At 39.8% G+C, this 25,840-nt stretch overlaps 1 protein-coding gene across 4 annotated transcripts in view; it reads right to left on the minus strand.

The window, feature by feature from the left end:
• Nucleotides 1–24,198, minus strand: part of TNC (tenascin C) — a 74,812-nt gene extending 50,614 nt beyond the window's left edge. The window contains exon 1 of one of the 4 annotated variants that reach the window (XM_049832470.1): nt 23,999–24,198. The gene's annotated coding sequence lies outside the window, so the exon portion shown is untranslated. The remainder of the gene's footprint in view (nt 1–23,998) is intronic. The other 3 variants (XM_049832467.1, XM_049832468.1, XM_049832469.1) reach the window with 3 other exon arrangements.
• Nucleotides 24,199–25,840: the final 1,642 nt, after the last annotated feature.

Genomic DNA, 25,840 nt, shown 5'->3' on the forward strand with positions numbered 1-25,840 from the left:
ACAGTATGTGAAGTGGGATTTTACTCTCAAGCACTCCCACTTGCGGTTTGCAAATTGCTTTCCATGCAGTGAGATTCCATGTGCTATATACTTTTTGCCCTGAGACAAGGTCATATAGCTTAAATTGGTACCTAATCCTCAAGTAGTTATTTAAGGGACAGGCTACTTGACAGATGCATCACCAATGGAAAATGGAACAAACTGGAAGCAGCTCTGTATCCAATTCTCACTGAATTTTAGTAAAAGTCGAGCATCAATTTCCTTATGGCTTTTGTAAATCCCAACCTACAAGAATACGGGCCTTGCCCGAACCAAGAAAATTGATTGTAGTTTTTGTGATGACTGATGTGAGTTTACATATTATTTTATGATGGTACAAACTGTGATTTTTTTTTAATATGCCTGGAAAATGAAAAACCTGCTTCTGACAAGAGCCACTGTCACGTTCGCTATTGATGAAAGCCACATGAACACCATTAGTTTTACTGGATACTCATTGCATTAGAGTCAGCCAAACCTCTCAGCCTACAGATGATACTGGGAGACTTAATGCATCTTGGCTGACATCCTTTTGAAGTTTATGAAGAAGCATTGTGGTGATCTAGAAGAAGCATTCCCCAGTGTCTGATCTGTGACCTCTGTGTTTTGACACCTATTGTGATATCTAAGCTAATTCAGTTCAGGTGTTTCTCATCTGATCTGTCAAGGACCCAGGATGATTAGCTGAGCTCCACTCCTAGAACTGAGATCTACAAAACAAGACACCTTTATACAATTATTTATACATTAGCCATATTTTTGGCTGGAAGAACAAAGATGACATCCTTCTCTCCAACTCCCATTCCTCAAACATATCTAAACAACAGCTCAGACCACAATGGACCACCCAGGAGCAGGCTGCTCTAGAGAGAAATGGAAGCCACAGCAACTGTCAGGCTCTGTTGTTCCTTCATTTTTCCCCATTTTCTTCCCTGCAGAATGGTTCATGTAGATTGTATTTTAAACCTGTCTCTTGGAGATATCCTGCCTGTATTTTCTTTGCAGACATCGGCTGCTGGATTATTTACAGGCACCTAAAAGTGTTGCACCAAGAGTTTGCAAAAGATGACCCTTCCCATCAGGAGTTTAGCCTTGCTGTAATGCATATAAAAGGAGCTGGGAGATGTTTGTAGCATATCTCTCAGATATGTTGAGAGGCTTGTATGACCAAGAATGTGTCCATTTTTTACAAGCAGTTTGTCTAATATGGAATATTACTCATCCTAATGAACTGTGCTGCTCATGCTTTCATGCTGTCCTAACTACAATAAAACTGCTTCAAAAATCTTGGCAATGATTACGTGGTTGGTCTGCAAAATATTCTGCTTGTCATGCAGAACCATAAAGTCTAGAGCCCGTGTTGTCCCAGTCTGATCACTGGCATCTTCCCACAGCCATCACCCTCATTGGGCAAGAGTTACCTTTTACTTCTCTCCTGTTCCCTTAGGCACGACCACAATATAAATAATAACAAAAGGTGCTGTGGCCTCTCACACATGTCTTAAATTTCCTTGATCTGGAGTGACTTCCTGAAGGATTGAATTTTGCAGTCCTGTCACTGAAGGAGTTGCATACTGGCACCAGATAAAAAATAGATCCATGAGTATATCTCTTGGAGTCATCTGAGACCTTCTGTGAACATCTTTGCTTCCAAGAACACTTAGGTACATCTGAGTACAGCTTGTGCAGGTACAGGCTGAGCCATGAAACCTTGGATCACTAACACTGGATGCACCAGCTATCATCATAAGAGTACTTTTTTTTTTTCTTAAATTGTGCAAGATTTTTAGACCACATAAACTTAAGGAGTGGTATATCTGAAATTATTGGTCTAGGTGCCCAGGATAGAGATCAGTCTCTCTCCGATAAATGTGCTGTCAGCCACCATGGCATTAGTGGTGTTGAAATTTTGGAATCTCTGCAAGGAGAGTTGGGTTCAAATTCAAGTCAGAAGAGTAAGAAGATAATACACATATTTTTCACACCATCCACAGGCTAAACTTGCTGTCTCCTCTCTACTCCTCGATCTTGGCTGCTGAGAGCATGTTAATATTCACTTTAGGGTTTCTTTGGCCTATTAAAAAAATAGAGACTATGAATTGAGAAGCTAATCATGGCATCTATGCAGTACCAGCTGATGCAGAAAGAAATTCAGGAAAAAAAATTTCCTTGTTTTGTATAAACTCTAACTGTAGAAGTTAGATGTTATCCAAAGAGGAAAAAAAGTCTGTTTCTAGAAAAACACTCCTTAAAAACTTGATCACCAACTAGTAATGCTCTTAATAATGTGTGGTGGAAGTAAGATGGACTGTGAATAGCACAAAGGAAAGGAATAATTTTCAGTTCCACTGGAGCCCTTTCATCTGAGGATCTGAAAGCACATCATAGTCTGGTTGTTGACAGCTGAAAAAATTTTAGGGTTATTTTTTTGTTTAGACATTCTACACACACACACGCGCGCACACACACACACACACACACCCCGCCACCAGAACTTTTTCAGGACCTTTCAATTTAATTAGAAATTTGTTTCTTAATAGGAAATTTTCAATCAATCTTGAAAAAAAAACAGGAATCCTGACTCCTGGGGAATACTAAGCAAAGGTAATGTATGAATATTTTCCTTCCCCAAAGAGATATTTGCTGGAAACCAGCAGGTGTGAGAAACTAAATTAATGTTTGCACAGTTTGAAGTTCTAGTGTACCACTCTAGTCTCTCTTGCAAATTCAGGAGTGGCAGAGTTGTGAGATGATTTGTGGGTATGTGGAGCGATAAATATGCAAATAAGAACCCTGTGCAATTTTAATCAAAACAGATTGCAGCAATGAAGAAATGGAAGTGTTAAAAAGTATCTCAGCTGTCCTTCTTAAAGGAGGCAGAAGGCTGATTAGATTTACTCAGACACCCTCCACATGTCATGACTTGGAAATTAGACATAAAAAAGGCAGGGAAAAAAAAGAGAGAAAAAAGGAAACAATTCCTCTCTAAACAGATACAGCCAACATTACAGCAGGAGGGGATCAAATATTGTCAGCATATATTGGATTCAAGAACATCTTGTTAAAATCTGCATAAAAGTAGCAATGGACTACATTCTGACAGAGGGGAAGACTCAGTTGGAGAAGAGCCATAGCCCTCTACAGAAAACACAAAACAGTGCAATTTTTAGGTTTGTTAATTGCTAACCCCAAAATAGTTTTCTGTGATCTGTTAACTGAAGAAACTTCATGTTTCAAGAATTTCCAAGAAGGCGCAATCTGGCCATCTGTTGCCTCAAGACTGGGGTATCCAGCAGTGCACGTGGTAGGCACTGGCATCATCATATCATGGTGTTCTCCTCTTTATCTATTGCCATACAGACAAAAGAGCCACATTAGGAATTTGATCTGACCTGGAATACTCTCTCTTTGCAGACACTGGGAATTTGTGTATTTTCTACAAGGAATACAAGCAGTGCTATTACAGAGGATTAATAAATTGAAACTGTCTGCCAGAGTGCATTTTTACAAGGCAAGGCTTCAAAAGATGCAACCTTTTAAAGAAAAAGTGCTAATGTAGCTTTGCCAAGAGCATGTGACTCTTGAGGCTCCAGGCATCTTCTCAAACACAAATGGATTAAGTCTGAAGTAAATTGAAATGTTCTCAAAGAAAGAGACTGGGGGTGGGGGCTGAAAGTTTTGACACGGCAGGCCAAAACATGAACAGTTCTGAAATTCATCATCGTTCACTGCTGTTTCCATACATTCGTAACTACAGAAAATAATTTTCTTTCCATTCCCAATTCCAACAAGGCAAAGGAATCAGCAGGATACTTAGTGTAGGTCAAACTACATTAAATCACAGTGGAGAGCAGAAATCCATAACAGTCCTAAACCATCAGTACTGAATCTTTCCAGCAGAAATGATCAAAGCCAAATTGTTGCCTCCCCCCCCCCCCCCCTTTATTTACATTACATTCATTCTAAGGAGAAAAATTTTAAGGCATCCAAATCTAGAGTAGTTCACAAAATCCATTGTGTTCCCCAAGGCTCACAGAGAACGTGTGTGCAAATAAATGTTGCAACTGTTTCAACACCAATTAGACACCACAGGTATGAATAGATCCCTAGGATGCGAAGCTCCAAAGGGAGAGAAGCATAATTCAGAAATTTTCTTCAAAGTCTTAGATTGACTGCATGAAGAGAAGAGGATCATAACTACTGAAGAAGAAGAAAGAAGCTGATTCCCCCGTTCTTAAAAGTTCTAACAGATAAAATGCAGTGTGATAAGCTGCAATCCACCCAGTTTCCAAGTTTCACTGTGAAGACTTAACTCTAATCTATCTTCAAACAACTTCATTTATACCTCCATGGCCAGTTCATGAAGAAAAAACATCCTGCATATACTCTACAGTTTTCTATATAAGAAATACTGCATCTGGAAAACCTGTAAACAACTATGGACCTGGACTCAGTGATCCCCCACCCCCTTTTATAAATAGCAAAATGCAAAGGCAGTGATTTGAAAACCTTTGCCACCCCATCCTGCTCCAGATTTGCAGATCGAAACTATTCCTGGAAGTTAAAAGGAAAGAAAAGCATTAGTCAAAAAGATCTTGCTGTCTGTGGATGTCCAACAATAGTGAAAAAGAGGAAGAAATCACCCTTTGGAACAATTGCATGGAGAAAGAGGCAGAGAGGAAACAACAGGGAAGGAAATTTTAAACCACTTTTTTTTAACTAGGGTAGTATGTAGTATAAAGATACAAGGTGGTATAGGTACTAAAATCCACTTTCTGTTACAGAAGTGATTCAGTGATGTCCATAGCCCCACAACAAGGGCCCCATGGCGTCCATGTCTGCTGTAGGTGTGACAGAAAGCCTTTTCTCTAAAAGATTTTGTAGTTATAGTGGACAAACGAAGCGTCATTCCTCCACTTTAAATATGGAAAACTGAGACACAGAGAGAGTGGCACTGAGACATCCGAGCTCCTGTGTATGTTACCCACTGCAAGAGTGAGGGAGCTGATCCAGCTTTGCTGAGTCCCATCACAGCCGTTCAAACACAAGCACCTCCCAGAAGGCATTTATAGCACCTGATAGCACCAGACCCTAATACCGTACTTTCCTGTCCACAAGTTTGCCTTTATGACTTAAATCCTTTTTCTTTAAGGGCAAACTGGCAGTTTGTGTTTGATGTGGGTAAGCATCCACAACACGGAGCTCTGGATACACCCTGAAGCCACCTGTGTTTGTTTCATCTAGTGCTGGCACCGCACATTTAAGAGCAGCCCCCTTCATGGGGCTGAGAACTCTTACAGATAAGGGCACTTTGAATGCAGAGGTGGGAACTGATTTGCACAGTTAATTCATGATTGATTTCTGAGCTGTCATAGATTAGACTTTTCATGTGCAGAATGCATCTATCATATGTTCTGAGGGCCTTGCCCATGCCACTGGAATTACTAATAAAAACAAAACAAATTGTAGATTACCATAAATGAACCCTACAGTAGTTCCAGGTGATCACTAGAATTGTGATCAGATTTATACCTCAGGCTGTTTCAACGAACAGCAATTGAAACAAATACACAGATATTTTTTGCCCCATCCAGCCCCTGAGGTCCTACATTAAACATCACTCAGCTAAGCATGAACTCTTCACTCCAGTTAATTTTTCATCTTTGGCTTCAGCTCTAAGATGACATTTCTACTTTGGGGAAGCTGTATAGTTTCTGGTTCACAGATCCTACCATACATAATCTTTAAATAAAACCATTTGGATTCATTTTAGCCTCCATCCATTCTACCTTGGCTGAAAAGCAGCATATAGACAGGGCTTTGCCAAGAATATTTTGGAAGGAATTTTAATTAATTGCTTTGTGTATGTCCTGGTCTCAGCTGGAATAGAGTTAATTTTCTTCTTAGTAGCTGGTACAGTGTGTATTGGATTTAGTGTGAGAATATGTTGATAACACACCGATGTTTTAGTTGTTAAGTAGCACTTATCCTAAGTTAAGGATTTTTCAGTTTCCCATGTTCTGCCAGCGAGCAGGTGCACAAGAAGGTGGGAGGGAGCACGGCCAGGACAGCTGACTCGAACTAGCCAAAGGGATATCCCATACCATAGGATGCCATGCTCAGTATATAACTGGGGGGAGTCAGCTGGGAGGGGCCAATTGCTGCTCCGGGACTGGCTGGGCTTCGGTCAGAGGGTTGTGAGCAATTGCATTGTGCATCACTTGTCTTTCTTGGGTTTTATCTCTCTCTCTTTTTGTTATCTTACTTTATTATTATTATAATTATTGTTGTTGTTACTGCTACTACTATATTTTATCATCATCATTATTATTATTATTTCATTTTATTTTACTTTAGTTATTAAACTGTTCTTATCTCAGCCCACAAGTTTTGCTTCTTTTTTTTTGATTCTCCTCCCCATCCCACTGGGAGGGGGGAGGAGTGAGCAAGCGGCTGTGTAGTGTTCAGTTGCTGGCTGGGCTTAAACCACAACAGTGTACAATTTAGAATTTAGCAAAGGCTCATATTTCAAAGCCATCAGCATGACAGTGCCACAAAAGGGGAAGGAAAAATAACCCACTGAAGCCAACATCCATAAAAATGTGAAAGAGCTATGGTAAATTCTGAATGATAAGCATAAAAGGAGCCCCATGAGAGACTAAACCTTCTGTCATACAGTGACTATTTTGAGTTAAATTAGCATGATTATTCCATTATAAACTACTTTGTTTCAAAAGTTTTGTACTCTTAGCCATGGAAAATCTCTCTAGGTCTATCCTTGTTCAGGATCTCAGAGAGAGAACAGACCTTCCCAAACTAAACAATGAGTTTGGCTGTTTTTCAAAGCAGAGCAAAAGTTCAGAGATCAGAGGTGGTCTTCTTCCAGTATCAGTAACACCTTTGATCAGTAAAGTATTAAATATAATGAGCAAGTCTCGTGAATTAAATTAACAATTAAGTCAGGTGGCAAAGATACAGCTGCGAGAAAATGACTGCTGAAAACATGCAATAATTAAACAGAAGTGAAAAACAGATTATGTGATAAGGTGCCTGCAATAACAGGATATTGAACTCAACAACCAAGAGGTGCCTTCCAGTTTCATGGTCCTAAAGACTTTTTTGATTTATGTTTCTTAGGAATTACCTGGCTGATGATGAGAAAAGCAAAGAAATTCTTCCTGAACATACTACTGCTGCTATTGCTATTCCATTGAGAGCAAAGGAGCAAGAACTCAGAGGAGAACCAGGCGTGTGGAAATGGTACTGTGCTGGGACTTGTGAGATCTGAGATCATTCCTAATTTTTGGCATGAGTTTAGCCAAGTCAGTTATCATCCTGATTTCTAATAAGTCTTGGGAGATTTGCGCCCTAAACAAAGTGCAAATAACTAAACTAAATTGCTTAATTCTTTTTATGTTTCTAATTATTCCTCTAGAGACTTTCTTCTGTTTACCCAATATGAAAAGACTTTCTGTGCTCTCAATTTTTCTGCCTAAGTTCTATGATCTTCATGCTACAAGTTATCTCTTAATGCTTTTATATACTACCTATATTAGATGAAGCCCCCAGTATGGTAAACAATAGTAGCCAAGTGGCTACAGTTCTTAATAAGGTTTAATCACAGTCATCTTCTAAATAGGCCACAGACAGGAGACAAGATTGATGGTGAAAAAGGCAAACTAGATGCCTTTAGAAATTATACAATCTGGCTAGAACAGAGCTGCTCTGAAACAACTACCATGGTTTTTAGGGCTGCTGTGTGTAGGATACTCTTGTTAAGGACATGCCTATGCACTTATTTATAGAATAAACTCAATGCTTCCTTTGGAGCCATTCCAGAGACTAGACACCATTGGAGGAAATTAAATAACTAACCTGTGTTTAACACTATTAAAAGAAGATTAGTCTTATGGAAATGCTTTGTGTTACTACAAGAAGATTTCCATTTCAAGTATGTTGGGGTGGGGTGGGGTGCAGCAATGGCCCCTGCTGTAGTTTGCACAGCCAGCAGTGCAGGGCAGCAAACAATGTGGCAGAACATGCCCACCTCCTGCTCTGCTTACTGCCCAGGCACAACTCCTGCAGGATGTGTGAGGGGCCACTAACCCTGACCGTTGCCTCCTGCAGAAAATTTCAAAGTTGTAGGTTCGGGCTGTCATGCTAAAAAGCAGCCTGCTGTCCCTTAAAGAAATGTAAAGGCACAGCATGTATTGTAGCATGATGCTCTCATAATGGCTTGATCCCTCACTTAATCAAAATGATCACGAATATCAATTGGAAAACCTCAAGAACAAGGGTCTGCAACATCTGTTGTCCCTCCAACAGGTATAACAAGTGCTACGTGGAATTCACATTTACAGGATCAGACCCTAAGGAAATGGCATCTACTGAATCCTAGAATTTCCCAGCTTCTCTTGGCTTGTGTAAGAGCCTTGTAACTATTTAAACGCAATGGTTTATATGAGAAGCATCCAACGTGGCATTATGTAATAGTTATATATAGCCAACCAGACACAGGAAGAGACCCATACTAAACACAGGAATCCAAAGCTCTTAACTCATTATTGGTACCACCAGAATTAATAAAATTATCTGAGTTCAAAATGAATGAAGATAATTGCTGAGTGACTTAGATGCATAATGCAGAATTAATCAGACCATGCTCATAACTTGATGTTTAATCTCTCATGTAATACACTGTTAAACGTGCATAATTAGAAACAAATAAACGGCACATCACAGTTCAAGCCGCAGATGTGCTGCCTTCCATCACGCTCATGGGCTCCTGACTATGGATAATGTGGCTTATACCAAATATGCCTCCAGCTTGTGACTTTGCAGGATCTTGCCTTTTTAGTTAATTTTACTTCAACAACTGCAAAAGCCTTTTCTGACGTTTCTTGGAGACCCTAAAGTCTCTGCTGCAATACCTTGTCCAGCAAAAGCATGCCATGGTGGGAGGCTGCACTGGTCTCTGTGTCCTCCTCTTCATTCACAGGGGCAATACAAGCTATGTCTTTACAGCCAGACTGGGGTTTCAAGGCACCTGGCTAGAAATCCACATACTTCCTGAGAAGTGCCTATAAAAAGGATATCCTAAGGATATCGATGCTGTCCAATATTAGGTGCTAGAGACCCTGAGAGCATCGAAGCAATACAATAGTGTCACTTCTTATGTATTAGGGAGGAATGTGTGCCACCTTCTGGCAAAGGGTTCATTTGGGGAGCACTGCGTGTGACCCCACAAGTGTTCCCAGAGTCAGCTCCTGGCTGCCAAGGCTCTGAGCACCCAACAAAACCAAGGCAGACAATGGGAGCTGTGAGCGAAAACCAGACTTGCTCCACGACTGCAAACCTGTGCCAGAGCTTGCTGGTTCCAGGAGGGCAACGGCCCAAAGGCACGGTCCAGCCAGCAGCTTTTGAGTGCACGGCCGGCTATTTGTGACCAGGAAGATCTGCTTCTTGTGCTGAATTTCCATACATGTTTAATCCCAGTGACTGAGGAAGACATTGGCAAAGCATATGCCCTGCCGAATGGAGGCGAATAAAGCACTTTGCTGCAAAAAGAGCCTAACATTTATTTTGGGTGTGCGATGGAGTCTGAATTCATGTGATAGAGTAATCCTGTCGATGAGGTCATGTGTTCCTCTGAAGGGGCTTCTTTGTAACCCGGGTTAGTTAGCAACGCTTTTTCTGTTATCAAGCATCTGATTAAACTCACAAAAGAAGGGTCTTTAAAAAACAGTCTCAGGCAGAATTGAGAAGTGAATAAATAAATTGGTGTTTTTTTCTTTTCATTTTATCTGACAGGAAAAGGAGAGAGGAATAAGATGGGAAAGGGGAACAAGAAAGGGATTCATTGTTCTCAGATGACAGAACAAAGGTCTTAATCTATTTTCAAATTTTCTACAGAGCCCAACCATGTGGCAGATACTAGTTATACACATCCATGTGGCAAATTTCACCTTAAAGGGTCACAGTGGACTATCCAAATAGCACAAGCTTCCTAGAAGCCATCCTATGCCTCTCATCGCTGGAGTGACACAGCACCCACCTTCTTCAGTATGGAAATCCTTTACCAAAACACTGGGCTTCTGTTCCATTATGGTAGAGGTAAACTAAAATGTGCCCCCAATTTTTATTTGACGTGAAGAAAGACTTAGCCCTTGGATGAGAAAATTTTTTTTTCCTGCAGCTCAGACAACTTTTGTAATGCTTTGTGTAGTGGCAGGAACACCAGCTCAGCTCTGACAGCAAGGAAAGAGTGAGTTCCAAATCTTTACAAATTTCCCTTGCAGGACACACACCCAAGGTCAGCTTAGATTGTGAAGAACAGAAAAGCTCAAGTTGTCTTGCTCTGATTTATCTGTAAGCACTCGAAGATGCTTATAAATGGTAAGGTATCTCCTGTTAAATACTTGTACTTATTAGAATTACATTATTTCAGATCAGTTATTTTGTGGCATCACTGATCCTCTATATTATAAAAAAATTAACTCAGTTCCTCTTATTCTGGATTATTTAATTCAGTATTTCCCTGTCCTCTCCATTGGATATCTCAGCAACCAGACAGATGTGTGAAAGTTGGCTTTATAAAAGGAGCACTATTAAAGAACTGTGACCAAGTTATGACAAAGTAACAGGTACAACTGGTTGAAAGTTTTTACACATATTTTGCCATTGAAAGATGCCATTTTTCATTCGATTCTGAAAACTCAGCAAGAAGAAAACTAAAATATAGTCAGCAGCATTTCTGGAGTTTCCTTTCTCAAGAAAAAATTCCATCCTACCCTGAAAAACCTTTCTTTGAAACCAGTAATTTTTCTGCTATGGCTTGCTTTGAACGAAATGGCCTTTTTGAAAGAATAACCACCTCAATCATTTCTTAAACCTCCTTTTTCTAATAAAACAGAGCAGCCTGAATTTCAGTTACTAAATGAAAAGTATTATGAAAGTGAAACTACAGTGCTCATGCTCTCTTTCATCCCAGGACAGGAGGAGAAAGAGAATTAATCTTGTGTTCATTTACACCTCTAGAAGTGTAGAGATGAGCCCACGTGGAAGTAAGACATGTCAGTGCATTTTAAAACACCATTAGACACCAAACAGATTTTTCAGGTAGCAAAATACTTCAAAAATAGTGGTCCAAGAGCAAAGAGCTTTTTATTGATGACTGACTCATTGTCCAATTACCTTCCTGTTTCTTACCATCTTTGACGGCACTGATTCTTCAGTTTCCAAGGCAAGTTCTGTTTATTATACAAAAAGGTACCATAACTACAGATAAATAACATTCCCCGTGCACCCCCAAGCATGTTTGGCTGGAAACCATCTTGGCTCAAGATGTGAAACAAACAGCTTGAAAGACTGGGAAAAAGAGAAGAAAGAAGAGCTGGGGAGGGGGCAGGGAGGGGGAGCAGAGGAGACAGATACTAAGATTTCTCAGTTTTCTAATTTGATTGTACTGTTCTGGTGTATTAGCCAACTCCACTTTCTCTTTTCCTACAAAGCATGTTAGACCAGCTGGTGAATTTGACCTGTGGCACTCCAGTGATTCACAGCAGCTAAAAATATGTCTCTGTATTTTTTTTTTTTTTTTAAATACAGTTTTTGTCTGAGGCAAAATAAGGATAAGATCATGTAAAAACAATGCTGTCGAATGAGTTCAAGGGAATAATGCAAACTGCAGTAGGTTGACTGAAGTAATGTCTCACATGGTTTATGCTGCTGCTTCTTTCTGCCTTAGAGGTGCAAAGCCCAGGAAATTAAAATGCTGCATCTATAAAATGCACAGGCTTTTTTTACAAATTAGGTTTATTCCCTTTATGATGTGAAGAGGTGAAACTCTGAATGCTGAGCTGAAAAGGCCAAACAAATGTTCATTTGGAGTAATATTTTTTTTAAAATACATCTCAGCCGACGTTTACAACAGTGGCTTGTATGTTGGTGTGATTTGGGTCCTGCTACTCAGGCAGCCTAATAAAAGGAGCAACTATCTTCTGGATTTGTCCTGCAGGGACATGTGGAAGATGATGGCAGGCAAGGGAGAACGCAGCTCACTTCTGTTCTACCGCAGAGTCTTGGTTTGTGGTGCTGTGAGGATGGATCTTTCTGGAGAGAAGAGACTCTCCTTTATGAAAACTGGGAACACAAACTGCCAGATGGACTTACTAGGGAGTCTGCTGCTGACTGATGGGAAAATCAAAATGGAAATAAAGTTTGAGATGAACCAATATATAGGGCACCCAAAGAATATGTTCATCCGGGAGTTATAGTTCAATGGAATGGTGAGATGTAGGCTGTTAACTTATAGGATCATTGAAAAGTGAGAAATGAATGGGTGTCCCACTGAATGGATTCCCCAGGCCCTGAAAAACTACGTCTCAACAGTAGTCGAGGCAAAAGCTTCCCAACCAAGGGTCTACCATCTCTGAGTCTTCTGAACTGTAACAAGAGAAATAAAGCTAAACAAAGCTGGCTTGTTAGGGCTGGACATGTGGAGTTCCCACAGAACCATGTGCTCTCGGCAGAGACTCCAGAAGTGCTCACAATCTAGGGATTAATAGTGTGGTCTTGTGGTTAGAACTGAGGACTAAAACTCAGGCATCCTGCACTGAAATTATTTTATAAATCATCTGGTGCGTCTCAGTTTATCCACTGGTAAAACCTTCTGGGGGAATGTATGCCTCAGTGAATTAACTATTCCAAGGACCTCACAGGAAAGGTACTGTCAAATCCCCATTTCCATAATTAAACAACTTGCTGAAGAATGCTATAAAATTGCCAGAATATATGTAAGTTAAAAGCAAAGAACTGGAGTGTTATCCCCTGCAATGAAAGGGAGAGACAGTCACAAATAGGGAAATGTCTTTTGCACTGAAGAAGAAAGGCTGACCAGAGATGTGTAGCAAATATGCAGACAGCTACATGACCGCTTGAAATTCTAGGGTAATAACAGAAAATTGAAGACTTATTCTGAAGCCAAAACATAGGATGTGCTGAGCCAATTACCAGAATAAGAAGATGAATCCATAGAAATAAATTATAAGGTTAACAAAACCCACAGAGATACACACCAGAAAATTTGAGAAAAATCTGCAACTGAAACAAAATACATGGGCCCAGCGAAGATTCTTATATCTACAGAATGCCCTTTCATCTATAACAGTCTCCAGACATTTTATGAAATCAGAGCAATCATTCATACACACATGTACACACAATATTCCTCCATGATGAGCTGTATCCACCGTTGTGTAGCAACGTCTTCTGCTGTTAAACAACTGAAGTGATTCATGCTTTCAGACAGGAAGTAAAGAAGAATACTACATCCAGCTCAAACCACAGAAGGATTTTTATAAGCCACAAGAAACAAACTAGTTATTTTATGGGGCAGATTATTCAAATGTGTTACATATAAACTAAAAAAGAGAAACAGAATTAGACGAGGTAACTATGGGAGAACTAGCACTAACCCCATCTAGTCTAGCTCTCAGTGACTGAGATGAGACACAAGTTAACAGGGAATTCAATGTGTCCTTGGAGCTTGGTTTTTTGTTAAAAGCTCGGACACTTGAGCATCGGTTTCTGGAAATGGGAACTCAGAAAAGAGAAACAAAACAAGCAGGTCAGTGGGGTGCTTTTGAGCTGCATTCAGACTCATGGCAGGGTGCACAGCAATCAGCCAAGTAGAGCAATTTGCTACAAACTTGAGAGAGAGAAAGAAAAAGAAAGAAAAAAAAAGGAAGGAAAAAGACAGGACTATGCGTCTGCTAAATACTTTTTTCTCCCATCTGCAAAGTAATCTCTGTTCTTACTGGAGCTTTCAAAGCTGGAAGAAAAAAGCCACTAGCAGATACAGCCCAGACAAAAACTGTGGATTAGAAACAGCAGGAAACATCAGTGATGTGAACAGCAACAAAGACAATGGATTCAGAAAAACTGTCACTGTTCTAAAAACAGAAGCAGAACTACAGAAATGGGTCATCTCAGAAGGCCTCCATGGAAAGCAGAAGGGATGTATTCGCACCTTCCTTTTGCTTAGTTTCCCACTGAAATCCCCATTTGCACTTACAGCACAGAAGTGAGTTCTACCCATTAGTCTCCGAAGACACATGTAGAAGTCTGGACTGTTAAATGTGGAATTGAATTAGATCCATAGCAGAGCTGCCACAGACACTGAGGCCTAGATTAGTGCCTTTTCCAATATAAAACCCCCTTTTCACAGCAAAAGTAACTTTTGCGCATAATCTCACAGCAGAAATCATTCTTGCCTCCTAAGTATGTATGTACTGTACCTTTTAATAAATCCTTTCCTAATAGCAAAAGCATTTGCTTGGTCTCTTGGCTTTTTCCTCCTCATAGCAAAGACACAGAGCTGGAAAAGATCTATGGTTTTCTAAACTTGTCTTTGGAAAGTTTCTTTGCCAAGTTACACTTTGTCAGGAGCTCATTATTTTCTGGGTAGACACTGGAGACTTCACTTTGAATTATTTTGAGGGCTTTGCTGATGCAGTTTCAAACTATGAGGTTTGTGTGCGTTTCTGCATGAATCACAGCAACTTACGTTCATTCCACATACAAAGCCCTGCTCTATTTCCAGACCCTTCTCCACAGTGTTTCTTCCAAAACCACCTATAGGTTTTCCAGAGCTTATTTCACAAAGTTCTAGATGGTTTTGTGATGAGAAGGGAACAGCAGAAATTCAGGACTTCTGAATTTTCTTCCTACTCCTTTCAGGCTGAGCAAGAGTTTCTAAGAACAAAGCAGCAGCCAATTCTGGAAATAGGAGCTTGGACAGTCTCATTTGTCTCTAAATTTCACAACTCAGGTATCAAACATCAGCTTTTCCACAGAGGTAGGAAATTAACTATCAATACTCTTGATAAATATAATGTGAATAGGTGAATAAATAGGTGATCTGCTATAAAAAGCAGATGCCAAATTAATAAATTTACCAAAAATATCAGTGAAAACTATGCAGTAAAAAATAGGATCTTTGCATTTATAAGAATCATAAACCATTGACCTATTCAACAAATACTCACATAGTGTACAAGTGAATAGGCTAAGCACACTGAGACAACATTGCTTTGTACAGCATCTCCGATGAAGCTGTTTTTTAAATTTCTCCTGGAGGTCAAAAGGAAGAGGTTAGCTAAAATTCCACTCCATATACCCAGCATCACACTTTTCCATATTAAAAGTGATCTTAGCTGAAGAAATGTCACATACAGAGGCAAGCGATGTGGAATTCTTTTATTTTAATGACTTTGCTGTAACTAAGAACACAAAAAATCTACATGTATATTGGTGTGGAATAACAAAAAGTGTTTAAGTAGTATGAATTGCTACAGACGATATTGGTCAGCAGGCAGCAGGATACTTTCAGAATTCGTTGTGGTTATTTGCAGGCAGTTTGTAATTTTACTTTGATTTAACCATATACTTATTCAAGCACTGCAAATGACATCTCTAAAAATGTCTCAGAACTCAATCTTAAAAGCCCGTACTGTTCTTGGCAACCAGAAATATTATTACTTGCCTCCTGTCATTAGCAGACTTTGGTCATCATCTTAAAAGAAGCTGGGGAAACATATGGGTAACCCTTCCCCAGACAATTCTTTGCTTTTAAACCAATTATTAGTTTACTTGGGCGGCTTTTCCTTCCCGCCAGAGCTCCTCTGTCCTTGGTACTAGCATCCGAAATGTGCAGGAATGTGCACATTTTTCTAACTCACAAGACCACAGACAGAGTTCCTTGAAATCTAACTTCCAGTAATAGCCCCCAGGCTAGATATCTGCTTGGCCTAGTTCTGTCAGATGTGGTAGCATCAAGAATTTGCATCTTTGGCAACCTAGGGGAGGGTAGCAAGCTCTTAGAACAAAATATATAACGAAGAGTGAAGATGGAGTGAAATCAACCACAGCTTGGCAAGACAAAATAGAATATAAATTAGAGTCACAAAATATGAAACAAATTGAGTGCAAGGCATTTGGAAAAAGAGAGGAGACTGTTTCTAAAAAGTCCATTCTAAGGATGTTTCTCAGTGCTCTGATGTAAAGCAGAAGCACATATGTAATGTAATGGAAAATACAGCCATATACACAGCCCTGAGCAAGTGATTAGTCACAATGGCGACTGAACTTGGACAAAAATCTATGCTGCTGCTTCAAAAGTCAACAAATTGGGCACTGTTACACTAATGGGAGACTTGAGAGACCTCTACCAACAACGTCTGACCTCGTTCTCTTAACCCAGAGTGACTTAAGACCTGTCTGTGCTAAAGTCTTAGCTGACAGCAATTTGAGCCGTGGAATAAAAGAAGGGATGTGGAGCTCAATTATCCAGCAACAGATCTCCAGTGAAATCAATGCAATTGTGTCACATGAGAATTTGGCTGGCAGCCTCTGAAGTCTGCATAGGAGAAAACCATCCCTTCAGAAATGCAAGCTGAAGCAAAGCGGACAACGAATAATACAGACAATGAAGTGCCACTCTATGCATGAAAAATGCTTGGTGGATTCTAATTTCCTCTCTGTCAGACTAGTTTTATCCCCATGTTACTCCATAAGCAGTACTCCTGACCTGTATGAGCACAAACCAAATCAGATCAGGCCAAGGCACCACCTGCAAAAAGAAATTTCTCTCCTATGTAATAAAGACAATGTCAAAGAGGTATACTATATGTATATCCAACACCCCATATTAAAGTGAAATAATAATTTTTTTATTTCTGCTCATGTTATCAGAAAAAGCTCTCTCGCTAGGTGAAACCACTGAAGTTAGATGCTGTAGACCCCATTCTTATTTAGACTAAGGCCCCCTTTTTTCAGTGTAGTAGGATATTAGGATACAGGATTATAGGATATATAAGGCATATTTCTATTTATAGGAATTGCACATTTCTTACATCAAGTGTGAGTTTTAAGTATATACACAGAAATAAACAGAGTTTAAGTGTTCCTGCACATGTTCTGAGCAACATAAATAGTACAAAAGACAGTCAGGCCACAACCTGGAAAGCACTGTTTTAACTCAGGTTCTGTTCCCTTTTCTTACAGATGAGACTTCACCCATTTGAATGGTGCCAGTGGGACCATTAGTAATGTGGAAATGTAATCACACCCAAACCTAGAGGCATCCCAACCAAATCAAAGCAAATGAACTCTGTGTCCAAAATTACCTTCCTCAGCACTGACATGGCATTGTGATACCAGGAGCATGGGGCTTCTGAGAACACAGATGGGGCAATGACACTGAGTTCCCAGAAATGCAAGAGCCTAGGCACCATGTCCAGTGATAGGGAGGGCATGGACAGGCACACATGGCTGGATGGTAGTAAACCATATTTCCTTGCTTCTGCCAGAGACCCTGTCAAATCCCTTACTACGAAGGCAAAAAAAACAGGGTATGAAATAATGGCCTGAGAATGACAGATAAAGTACAAATAGTGTTAATGCATTTGAGAATGACGCTCTCTAGGTCCTGCATTCTTTCCATCAAACCTGGAACTGCAGCACCTGTAGTGCTGGATCACTGTGATTGACTTGCTAACCTGTAAAGTGTATAAGTCTACATCATAATTAACACTTGGCAGTGGAAATATAAATTCCCTGGCTTGTAGATGGTATATCCTCCTATAAACACTTCACTTGGCCACCAAACTGGAAAAATAGATAGGACATTCATAAGGAGTTCTCACCATGGGAAATGCCAGCATTTTTTCCTGGAAACTATCTACATTGCCAAAATACTTCAATAAGAAAAATGATCTGAGACCTTTCCCTTAATATGCATCCTGTTCTCATTTGACTTGTAGTCTACAGTGTGCAGCATTCATTCTGAGTCAGACTTGAATTACTGTAGTACAAGCATTGCAGAAGGGAAGTACAAGCCACAAGTAAAGGAAAAATATGCATTACACTGTGTCTCACTAAGAGGAATGGATTGCCTACACATCACAAGCTACCTTTATATCTTTCTTGGCATAGACCTTTGTCACACAGCACAGAGAAACTATTTAGGAGGATTCAGCATATCCAAAAGAGGTTGGCTTTCCAAAAGAACCAGTAAAAACAAAGAACCAGTGCAAAGTGGACACTGAGCTCCTTTTGAAAGCCTAACAAACTGGCTTCTGACAAAATGAGATAATGCTGGGCCAAGAAAGAAGATGACCACTAAAGTCTTGTACTGAAGTGTACAACACATACTGAAAGTGAACCTTTCCTGTCCAAATAAAGGCTTTTCATCAAACCAAAGAGGCAGAAAACCACAGTCACAAGAGTGTTCAACTCACAGTTGGCTGTCTCACCTGCTAACCCTGCATCCTGCCTTTGAGACAAGCCCAAAACTGATTGACAAAATATGTCTGTTTCCAGTTCTTTTAATTTCTTGGGAATGAAAAGTGAACTCCTTTCTTGGAAATAAATTTTTTTTTAATCCCTTTCCAGCAGGAGTTCCTTAATGGTGGAAATAACTGTTTAGCCAGTTCTGATGGGCACACAGGGAAACAATCTCACAGTTTAATTTTAATGTATACTCAGAAGAAGATATTTACATCCCCTTTTAGCTTTGTGCTGCCAGAATGGTGTAAAAGAGTGTAAATTTAAAGAAGAATCAAGACAGTTTAGATTAATATTACGGTTAATATCCTAATCCCATAAGAAAATTAGCATTTGTAATTTTAGGTTTATGAGCTTATGTCCGGTGCATCTTGGGATAAGGCACGGACAAATGCTCAAGTACTTAGTTGAAGAAAATCATTACAGTGGAATTTCCTCAGGCACCCAATTTCAGACTCCTTTGAGTATCTTGGCCCATGTCTATACACATACAGTCAATGCTACAGCCTGGCATGGGGAAGAGGCACGCTGCTACAGTAGACCTTTGTTGTGCCTATGATTCAAACAATTGTTTTTAAAATCTGTATTAAAGATTTCTGTTCTACCACCCTGTACTTTCTACTCAATTACTAAAAAGAATATGTTTTCTAAGCATGAAACAATATCATTTTTGTCAACAGTTTGGAAACGGAGCACTTATATGAATTGAAGAAAGCTTCCATTCTCTTCCCTGTGCAGTTCTGGTTATGGGGAAAGAGCTTTCTGTGTGAGTAATCTTTCTAAGTAGGAAGCAGAGCTCCCCTATTGCTAGGGAAGAATGGACCTCCAGTAGGCTAATATGTGATGGATGACTGAATGCAAACTTGGCAACGTTGTTCCCGCTACCCAAAGAATACAAAATGCCACAGGCTATTCGTACACAGGGACTCTCTAGTTGGAAGTTCTGAAAACTTGGCAACATCCCACCTTAATTTAATTGAAACTACAGTGGCAAGACAATCAAGGATGTGAATTTGGAGAAAGTTCTTGCAACAAGATCAACTCAGGATGAATTTATCTTTGGTGATTGACTCATGCATAAGCCAAACAAAACATAAATGGAGAGTTATTCTCATTGATTCCACAACCTGAGCAGCAAAATCTCACATTTGTTTGTGAGGGATACTTTATGGGATATAATGTGTATTAACTAGTATACTTTAAAGTCTACATCCAGATATACTCACTGAAGCTATAGGGGTTTGTTGTTGTTGCTGTCAGCAACAGGATATGCAGTATATAGGAGAGAGAGAAAGAAATTATGCATACAGAAGTCCAGTAAAACATTACATTAAGGCCATGTCTAGTTATAAGGGTATGTATATCATTCCAGTAAATGTTAAAAACAGACACTAAGTTATTCAAACTTTGTCCTTTTAGCAGAAGGATCCCTATTATATTCCTTCTTTCAATGCCTGAGCACTTTCTGCTGGATCAAGAGACATCCCTTGTCAGGCACAATCCCATTCTGACTCCTCCTCCCCAGTCTGCCCATTCCGCACAGTTTAGTTACATCATACATTGAAAGATTTCACTAGCTGGAAGAATGCCCAGCTTTTAACTTTTCCCACATGTGGAAGGCATTTAACTTCAGCTCAGATTGGACAGAGGGTCGAACGCACGAGTGGACAGTAAGCACTGAGTTAGGGGAAGTTTCACACTTGTATAAACCCCAGAGCTTGGTGGAAACTGAGACAGCTCAAGACTGTCTCTCAGGGTTGTTCATTTTCCTTCTTTCCGGTAGTCCCATTCCTCAAAGAACTGCCTTCTTCCTTCTTTTTTCTTTCACTACACAAAGAACTTTTTTGAACAGTTAATAATGGCAATTGTAAATTCTCTGTGGCAGAGAGCATCGCTTGTTATGTCTATTCACTCTTTCCAATACAATGAGACCCTAAAATGCTGTAGCAGTAGTAACAACATCATCAACTTCTAATAAATTCCTACACAAAACCAATAGAAGCCATGGACAGCAAGTACACTTTGGTATCAAGCAGTTTAATGAATTAAATTAGATCTTATAAACTCAGAAGTGATCTGTACGCATCCCTTATTTTTCAGCTCTTGAGCTCAAGTTATGATGTTTCCTCTCCAGAACTTACTAGTTACTAGTCCTACAAATTTCTTGCACTAGTTTTGCTTATTTCTGAGCTTGGGTGATGATAAAATATTTACTCATTAACTTAATACACTCTGATTGCTATCTTCCTTAGTTTCCTACTTCACTAACAATGATTTTTCTGCAATATTACATCAGCGACTTCCTTAAAACTACTACAGGTGGCTATTACATTCTAGATTAGTTTCAGACTTCTGTAGTTTATAACCACTGGTTTTGATAACAGAGATCAGTCTTTGAGATAGGTGTGCTAAATTGACACCAGAAATTAAGTCTGAGAAAGTGCATGTTGGTAAATCAGAGCACCATTTTAAAGCCCAGTATCTCAAACTGTCACAGTTCAAAACAAATGCCTTTTAATTATTGGAAAGCTGAGATTTCTAACTTTCTAGTGATGTAAATCATCCGTTTCTAAGCCTAGAGCTTTATGAAACGCTGGATCTTAAAACTGTCAATGGCCCTTCAGCTTAGCAGACTGTGATGGCATGCATCCAAAGATGAATATATCAAGTCACAGGCTTCAAATTAAAATAATTTTTAACCACTCTGAATTTCTCAAGTTTCAATATATGTTACACAGGTAGGACAGGTAAATGTGTAGCTGATAATGAAGCAGACACCACTCTCTGCATTTACTCTTACTTCCAAATGTAATATTCAACCTAGACAGATACCAGGGTTCACTAATGGAAACAGCCAACTGAAAGAACACTGCTTCTCCCTTACAGATTTGCCGATACAGGACATCCATTTACACCAGACAACTATTATATAATCCAGTACACTTCATTGCCATTTAGCACCAGTCAAACCTCTGAACACATCTTGCAAAGCTAGATGAACAGATGTACTGTTGTGTTGCAGGAGGAAAATGGCAGAGAATTGCACAAGCAGGTCTAGTATTTCAAATGGTTTTGCCAGAGGGGATGAAAGGGTTAAAGCTCTGGCTCCAAAGCAACATCACTGTTTCAAATGCACACTTGCTTCTCAGTTCTGCTTCACTCTTGAGAAGGATGAAAAAGTCCTGAGAAGCACAGACTCTGCCATCTAATATCATTTTTTTTTATCAAAAAGTGAAACAATACTCAAGAACAAACTTTTGACAGCCTCTTTACAGCAAGTCAGAACATCTTCATACATGAATAGTCTTTGGCTTTTTTTGGATATTTTATAAAAAGCAGTAACATGAAAAATAAGCCACCTGATCTGAACTTCAAATACCTTTAGAAATTATGTTCTAGCAACGGGGTATTTAAGTTCAAGTGAATACTGAGGAGAAATCATCCAGTCTAAAAGAGTTGAGATAAAAAAAAAAAAAAAAAAAAAGATTTCCATTAACAAAAGATCTCCAGCTAACACAGTTACTCATAATTTTGTGGAGCACTTTTTAGCCTGAGTTTAGGGATATTCCCAGTAAATTTGGCATCATTAAGCATCGTTTCAGTGGGAGAATTGGATCTGGTTGGTTCTCTTTTCTTATGCTGATCACCACAGTGTACCTGGATGAGATTTCTTCAGCAGAATATCAGCTTCCTCTCCAAATGAGACATGACATTTTAATCCGCAGGCTGTACACTTCTCAGCAGATCCTTTGGCTCTTCTACAGCTTTGGAAACACTGATAAAGTAACTGTAGTTGTAGGATTAAAGACTGGAACTTGCAAAGAATTTTCTCTGGGCAGAAAGGAGCCAGAGGATAAAATTAATGAGAAAAAAATATGGGAAATGAATAGCAATTCCTGAGGATAGTGACTGTGATAGGGTCAGTGACAGTGAGGGCAAGCAGTCCACTGTACAGCATCCCTCTCACTCTGCCCCTTTCCAGCTGCTCCTCACCCTGCTCCATGCAGAGGCGCATCCTTTCCTGAGCAATGGTGCAGAGGTGTAGCAGCTGCAAAGGGGATGCACTGGGAACACCCTGGTAACAGTTTCAAGTACTTTCAAAATTCACTGCCAGGGAAGGTGAATTGCAGAGAAACGGATTCTCTTCTTTTGACTAAACAATTTGATTTGATCAAACATTTGCTCCTGAGTTCCTAATAGCAGTAAAAAAAACCCCAAAAGGCATCATAACCTTTTTCTGCAAGTCTTCCTAGAATTCAAAGGACTGCCGCTAGCCCCCACTGTCCAATTCATTCTCAGACTACAGCACACTTAAGATGTCACGGTTTTAAAAGGCAAATGAACAACCCCAGCATAATAAAACAAAAACGACATATAACATTAATCAGGAAGGGTGTAAGATTAATTCCTGTTATTTAATATGATTTTTTTTTAAATAAACTAGGAGAGGAAAACCAAACACAACAGCTTGACAATAAGGCTTTTACCTAGTCCATAGAATTGCATGCACCTCATTGGTTTCTATTTTTTTCATTAAAGAAAATCTGATAAATATCTTTATTATGCTTTTTAATTTTATAATGTCTCCACCGTGCAAGAGGATTTCACCATCATTTCAATCTGAACATAACTTTCTCCTGCATAGTTTGACACAGACTTTTCAGAAGTTTAGAGTAACTGCCAAAAACTATCTCCTAGTAGTCAAAGAGCAAATCAAGCAGGGAAAGCTCTGCAAAGGTGATGTAACACAAACTTTTGAGTAAGTGGCCTTAACTCCTAAGTGAAGCTAATCGATCACCTTCTCCCAGTCAGCTTCTGTATTTTAAGCCAGTTTGAGCCTAAGTGGCAAGTGCAGACACAGTCATGCAGAAAATCTCAGTGCACAAAGGAGCAAGTAGTTAAGGCACACTGTAAAGCAAGTGTCTCCATTTCTCCATGATGATGGAGAATTTCACCCTCCCACTCCCCAGAACCCACCCATTTAAGTACTGGTAATAAGATACCAGCTGAATCTTCCTTTGTCTTTTGCTCCCCACTGCAGACTAATGTTACCACACTTTTAAAAGAAACTGGAGCCCAGTGGGGGCGGGGAGGAAGGTGACAAAGGCGTCGGTGCGAATAAGTGTGCAGACAGCAAATTAAAAAGGAAAAGGGCCTGACTCTTTTCAAGTCATACACAATAGCATAGGAAGAGGAGTTACCTGGGACGTTTAAGAACTGCAAGTGGATTTAGGCTGGTACTCGAGGTGAGGATGGGGGAAACATATTACTTCAGTAGCCAAAAGGAAATCCCAGATCTGATTTTCTACCCTTCCTGTCAATTAGGTTTCTGACTATATTTCTGTAGATGTCCAGCATTCAACTAGCTCATCCTTCCTTCATTCATTGGATCAGATTGATGTCATTGAGACATTTCTTACATTATTACAACACCGGACAATAAAGACAAACTAAAGACAGGCATGCTCCAATTCAAAAACACTCCCTATTAAGATCCCTGACTATTCAGACTGATAATCATAACTATGAGGGTCATGACAGAACACTGTGTCATTGCAAACTTGTGTGGGAGAAGAGCTCCTGATTTTTTAGTTCAGGAAGGAAGCAGACTTACCTTACAGACTCTGACAGAGATTAGATCCCGCTGTGAGCAGTCTCCATGAAATAAATATGATGTAAAAGTCAGCTATCGGCTTCTGACTTTGTTGCCGTCCTGTCAAAACTCAAGAGAACTTGCGTTGTCTAATTTTGCGTGTGAATGGGTGAAAGACAGAAACGTTTGACAGTAAGGCAAACTGGTCAGATCAGCCAGATTCTGCTGGGTTTATATAGCTGAGCTGCAAATCCTGATCCTTGGCTCATTCCACTGTAATAGGACGCCTGAAGGCATTTTTTTTTTTCAGTTTTGCTTTAAAGGAACAGCCTCTCTCTTTGGCTTAGCTTCTGAAAGACACACACGCACACTCACATACACACACTGTCATACACAGGCACACACACAAAAAAGAATTTGCATGCAATTTATGGCTAAAGAAGGAAACCCCTGAACCATTAAAAAAGAAAGTCATCTCAGGGCAAATGACTCAGAAAGCAGAATATTTTCCTTACAGCATCAGCAGAGTACATTATCAGGAGTTTTAATCCCCTTATCCCCATTATTTTAGCATTGCGAAAGAGTAGCAAATTTAAATAAAATCAGAGGAATCACAAGCAGGATTTCAATTCCAGAAACTCCTACGGAACATAGTGGGTGTAATGTGCAGCTAGCATAAATCGACCCCACTCCACTGGAATCGACTGAAATACTCAGATTCACACAAGCTGAGAATCTGGCAAATCGCCACTTTTTCAAGATTGTGATCTCCTTTGCGTCCATTTGCACTCCTGCTCTCAAGACCCATTGGGAGAAGAATGGAGAAATCAAGAGAAAAGTCCAGTAAGCAGAGTCCTAGCCCAATTCATCATATTAAAATAAAATAAAATGAAATAAAATAAAAGCCCAAAGAGAATGACACAGGAGGGATTCTCTTTCTTCTCAGATCTGATAAAAAGAGATTGCATGGCTGTGTGTGTAAAGATAATCCAGCCACTTTTGTGAGGTTTATGGTTTCTCAGTCATTGCATTCTCTCTGCTTCCCACCCCAGAGCTATCACACACAGAGTGCTCGTCTGGGACCTTTTCAGGGGTGTTTGTTATCTCCGACTACCCTTGAACCTCAAGCTTGTGGCGAAGAGTAAAGATCACTGTTAAAGGATTCTCATTAACACTCATGTCCCTCCTACCTGATACTAAAAATCTGCTTCTCCTTTGCCTACATCCCAGCCCAATGTTGTTTTTCTTTTGGCTTTAGGGTTGGGCTTTTTTCTGGGGGGAGGGGAGGCCGCTGGCACAGGGGGAGAGAGGAAGATTAATCTTTAACTTTCAGGTCTATCTCCTAGTATAAAGGATGAAATCACTCTTCTCTTTGATGATTTAGAAAGCAAGACTTACCCAAACACCTCTGAAGACAATGAAAACACAAAGCACTACTCACTAATTTCAACAGGCTATGGGACAGCCCAGTAGGAAAGTAGTGGGATGCTACTCAGGAACAAGGATACTCATAAGGATAAAAACTGATTGCCTGAGCCTCTCTGATCATGTTTCTTTCTGAATGTATCTCCTCCCAGCTGACCTTTCTCAGGCTCCATGGACTCACGCATCACTTTCAGGATTTTTTCTTTTTTGCTGCTTCACAACCACAGCACTACCAGGAAGATTTGGCCCATCCTACATATTTAGGAAAGGATGGGAGAATTCCTGACCCTGAAATTCTGAATCACCATTTTAGAATCATTATTTTTGGAGACCATAAATAGTAGAGTTCTTTTGCTCACTGAACTACTTAAATTTTCTTTGCTGTGGCTTTCATACATAACATTGACCCCATGTGTGTATTCTCTTGTGTCTAATAAT

The sequence above is a fragment of the Accipiter gentilis genome, chromosome 29, assembly GCF_929443795.1.
Source record: "Accipiter gentilis chromosome 29, bAccGen1.1, whole genome shotgun sequence".
In the NCBI taxonomy this organism is placed as follows: Eukaryota; Metazoa; Chordata; class Aves; order Accipitriformes; family Accipitridae; genus Astur; species Astur gentilis.